A 5,228-nucleotide genomic window follows, 5' to 3' on the forward strand; every position below is an offset into this window, starting at 1 on the left:
TTGGACTTTAATTTGAATTGGATCTGGATTGGAGTTACATTGGATTGGAATTGAATACGGAATTGGACTAGAGTTTGCATTGGATTATATTTGATTGAGATTGAAGTTGGATTTGATTTGGATTGTATTTTGATTCGATTTGGATTGGATTCGGATTGAAGTCGGATTGGATTTGGATTGGACTTGGATACGATTTAGATTGGATTTGGATATGAATTGGATAGGTTTCTTTGCATTATGATTGGATTTGATTTCGATTACATTTTTTATTAGATTGATATTGGATAAGATATGGATTGGACTTTGATTTGAATTGAATTGGTTTGGAGTTACATTGGATTTGAATTAATTTTGAATCGAATTCTGAATTGAGTTTGCATTGGATTATATATGATTGAGATTTAATGTAGATTTGATTTGGATTCTATTTTGATTCGATTTGGATTGGATTCGGATTGGATTTGGATTGGGTTGGGATTTAGATTGGATTTTTATTACATTAGGATTGGATTTGATTTCGACTCCGTTTTTTTATTAGATTTATACTGGATTTGGATTCGAATTGGGTAAGATATGGATTGGACTTTGATTTGAATTTGATCTGAATTGGAGTTTCACTGGATTTGAATTTAATTTGAACTGAATTTGGAATTGGACTTGAGTTTGCATTAGATTGTATTTGATGGAGATTGAATGTGGATTTAATTTAGATTGTTTTTATAATCGATTTGGATTGGAATTGGATTGGGTTGGGATTTGAATATGATTTTTATTGCATTAGGATTGGATTTGATCTCCACTCCATTTTTTATTAGATTTATACTGTATTTGGATTCGAATTGGATAAGATATGGATTGGACATGGATTTGAATTGGATCTGGATTGGAGTTACATTGGATTTGAATTGGATCTGGATTGGAGTTACATTGGATTGCGATTGGACTAGAGTTTGCATTGGATTGTATTTGATTGAGATTGAATGTGGATTTGATTTGGATTGTATTTTGATTCGATTTGGATTGTATTTTGATTCGATTTGGATTGGATTTGGTTTGGATTGGATTTGGATTGGATTTGAATTGGAATTGGATTTGGATTGGTTTTGGATTGAATTTGGACGATATTGTATTGAAATTGGATTGAATTTCAATGTGGATAGGACTCGGATTGGATTTGGATTGTATTCTAATTGCATTGAAGTCTCATTGAATTTGAATTGAATTTGAATCAAATTTGGAATTGGAATTGGAATTGCATTTGATTGTATTTGGTTGAAATTGAATGTGGATATAATTTGGATTGTATTTTGATTCGATTTGGATAGGATTTAGATTTGGACTGGACATTAATTGGATTTTAAATGGAATGGGATTGGAGTTCAATGTGGATTGGATTTGGATTTTATTCTAATTGCATCAGAATTGGATTTGATATCGATTCCATTTTTTATTAGATTTTTAATGGATTTGGACTCGAAATGGATAAGATGTGGATTGGACTTCGATTTGAATTGAATCTGGATTGGAGTTACATTGGATTTGAATTAATTTTGAATTGAATTCGGAATTGAGTTTGCATTGGATTGTATTTGATTGAGATTGAATGTGGATTTGATTTGGATTGTATTTTGATTCGATTTAGATTGAATTTGGATTGGATTCGGTTTGGATTGGATTTAGATTAGATTTGAATTAGATTTTAATTGGATTTGGATTAGATGTGGGTTGAAATTGGATTGGATTTCGATGTGGATTGAATTTGGATTGGATTCGGATTGTATTCTAATTGCATTAGGATTAGATTTGATTTCGATTCCATTTTTGTATTAGATTTATACTGGATTTAGATTTGAATTGGATTAGATATGGATTGAACTTTGATTTGAATTGGATCTGGATTGTGCTTACATTGGAATTGAATTAATTCGGAATTGGACTTGAGTTTGCATTGGATTGTATTTGATTGAGAGTGCACGCAGAAAATTCTTGCACGATTGACATAACTTTTCCGATAGTTGCTTTAACATGCCTGGATACAATTGTTACAAGCATATTATCGGTGCTTCTAAACTGACAGTATGGATTGCCCAATCACTTTTGCTTTTGTTTCTGTCTTCCATCACATGAATGTTTCAATTAAATTATTGTTGAATTAGCTTTCCGCACATTATTACCTTGAAACGTTATGAGCTGTACCGCGGAAAACCGCTGTTTACCAACAAGCGATGTTGGAGTAGATGTAAGTTAATGCACTCTCACTCTCAATATAGTGGTTTGAATTACCGCTCCCATATATGTTTACATTTTGTAGCATTTTTGCAATGTCGATAAAGAATATTCGTGCCGGTTTTGACAACACAACACCAACAATAATACCATTGTCATGATTGTATATCAATATTAAGTCAATCATATCTATGGTTGATTCAATTATTTTGTTTAGTTGAACCAATCATACCAAATAGTTAAACCAAGCATAGATATTGTAGATTCAATTTTAATATATGGTTGACTGAAATCCAATGTAAAATATGATTGATATACCAGCAAATATGATTGACTGTACAATTCTTTTTTCTCCGTGTGAATGTGGATTTAATTTGGATTGTATTTAGATTCGATTTTGATTGGAATTGGAATGGATTCGGATTGGATTTGGATTTGGATTCGATTAGTATTTGATTTGGATAGGATTCTTTGCATTAGGATTGGAGTTGATTTCGATTCCATTTTCTATTAGATTTATATTGGATTTGGATTTGAATTCGATAAGATATGGATTGGACTTTGATTTGATTTGAAGTGGATCTGGATTGGAGTTACATTGGATTTGAATTGAATTCGGAATTGGTCTTGAGTTTGCATTGGATTGTATGTGATTGAGATTGGATTTGATTTGTATTGTATTTTGGTTAGATTCGGATTGGATTTGGATTGGAATCCGATGTGAATTGGACTTGAATTGGATTTAGATTGAATTTGGATAGGATTGCGATTGGAATTTTTATTGGATTTGGATTAAAACATAATTAGATTCGAGTTGGATGTTATTATATTCGGATTAGATATTAAATGGATTTAGACTTGAAATTTAAATTCGTTTTGAATTGGGAATGGATTTGAATTGAGTTGGATTGGACTGGATTTTATACTAGATTTGAATTTGATTTGGATGAGACTCGGAATAGTGCTTAAATTAATTAACAACAAATATGAAAAATAAAAAAAAAACTCATTAAAGCATAGAAAATCAAGAATGCAATGTAATATTTATTTTATAAAACCACAGAGATTGGAGAGTAGGGGTGAGAGAGATTGTGGTAATAATAGCAACATAGAATAAACTTAAATGATAGTGACATGGAGCGAACTAAATATGATAGTAGTAGTCGATTCTTAATGGTCTTCAACAAATATGAGCATCCCTAATCATTCCTTGGCTTGAGAGTGAAATAGTAGAATCTGATCACCAATACATTGAAGGTAGATCAGAAAGACGAGAAAACAATTAATATAAAATCAGCCGATAGTTCGTGCAGCGGGCAGTTGATCGACGACAGTTGTACGAAGCAGTAGCAGTTGAAAAAAAAAAAACAGCAGCAGGGACAAACGCTTATTTAAACCACAGCCGGACTGCAGTGAGGTTTTTTGGAGTCTCCTCACTGCTGCCGGCTTGGTTTACAATATTAGCTGTTTTAGGATGTCCGACGGATGAGTAAGCGAGTGACTTCTCCCTCTGTCCGTCGGCATCGGTTACGACAGCTTGCTTCTTTATTATCAAAATAATTATGGAACAGTTCATAGAAAATGTTTCCAAATTTATTTTCAGAAGAGCTCTATTGTCCGAAGAAAATGAAGTAAAGAAATTGAGTAAATACCTGCAAGCGTGTACCGCCGCTTAATGCAATCAGCAGATCATCCCATTTGGAGGGATGAAATGGACCGAAGAAATAAAGTAAAGAGAGAAAAAAAAGAAGAGGAAGTGAGCTCACTGAATGGGAAGCGTTTGTGTAAGTCATAGGATTACAAATGGGACCCATGAATTATGTATCTCTCCCTCGCCTTAGGAAGCACTCATTTTTCGCTACATAGCAGCATTAGACGGGCAGCAAGTGATGAACTCTGCGTGCGGAGCTACAATTTGGCTTATTCTTTCCTTAGCCGATCTTCGACGCTGGATGCTGCTAAACGACATCGTTTAACGGGAGCATATATCACTTTCCGGGAGGAATAAATTACCCATTAATACCTTCCAACCCTTCGGATAATGATACCGTTTTTCGGGGAAACTGGGATTTGGGTGGTGATGTGGTGTTCGGAAAAATAAATTAAATTGCGATTTCTACTTCATCGCTTCTGCGTGATTATTTTCAGATCTGGACAAAGTGTATTCTAAGCTCATAAAGTTTATAGAAGTTCCTTAAAAAGATGATTGAGGAAACTAGTTTCACGCATTGCCTACATTAGTAAAATACAAGAAATATATGTACGGTTAAACTTCATTTTACAAAGCTTTTATTTTGACGTGAATATGATTTACGTTTAACCTCTTTACTAGTACTATCAGATTTAAACAACAAAAAAATATTTTAATCGTAATAACATATTTTTGTCTCGATATTTTTTGCACCATTTTGTTTTCAAATTCTCAAAAAACTTTTTCAATTTAAGAATCTGTGTCGATTATGATCATTGCAATGCATTGGTCTAGATCCAGAGGAGTCTATGACATTTCCCAGAAAACCATTTCCTGGAATGATCCATTTCCCAGAAACCCATTTCCCGGAAACCCATTTTCTGGAAAGCATAATAAATAAACTTTCCAATCCAGCCGATTGAGAATCTCTTCGGGTTGGAAAATTCTTCTACTTTCGAGAGCATAGAGTGTCTGTCAATCGGCGAAGAATACTCTCAGTTAATCACTGTGGTAGTTCTAATATGAACATTGAGCCAAGAAGCAGGCTTTGTTCCAATTGGATCGTCATCCAGAAAGAAAAATAAGAAGATTATACTAAATTGTTCAGATGAAGTTAAGTATCTAGGGTCCATGCTAGATAAGAATTTAACTTTCAAAAATCATATCATGCATTCAAGCCAAATGTAACAAATATGTAAAATGTCTCTATCCACTTACTAATAGAAAATCAAAACTTTGTCTTAAGAACAAGCTTTTGATGTTCAAACAAATTTTCAGGCCAGCCATGTTGTATGCTGTACCAAGTTTAATT

General features: G+C 33.2%; 1 long non-coding RNA gene across 1 annotated transcript; it reads left to right on the forward strand.

Annotated features, from left to right (window-relative positions):
* The first annotated feature begins 3,323 nt into the window (after nucleotides 1-3,323).
* Nucleotides 3,324-4,485, forward strand: LOC110678759. Its single transcript, XR_002501915.1, has 3 exons — nucleotides 3,324-3,715; nucleotides 3,830-4,010; nucleotides 4,068-4,485. It is a non-coding gene; the product is annotated as an uncharacterized LOC110678759 (long non-coding RNA).
* The last annotated feature ends 743 nt before the right edge of the window (nucleotides 4,486-5,228 follow it).

The sequence above is a fragment of the Aedes aegypti genome, chromosome 3 (genome assembly GCF_002204515.2).
Source record: "Aedes aegypti strain LVP_AGWG chromosome 3, AaegL5.0 Primary Assembly, whole genome shotgun sequence".
NCBI classification, from domain to species: Eukaryota; Metazoa; Arthropoda; class Insecta; order Diptera; family Culicidae; genus Aedes; species Aedes aegypti.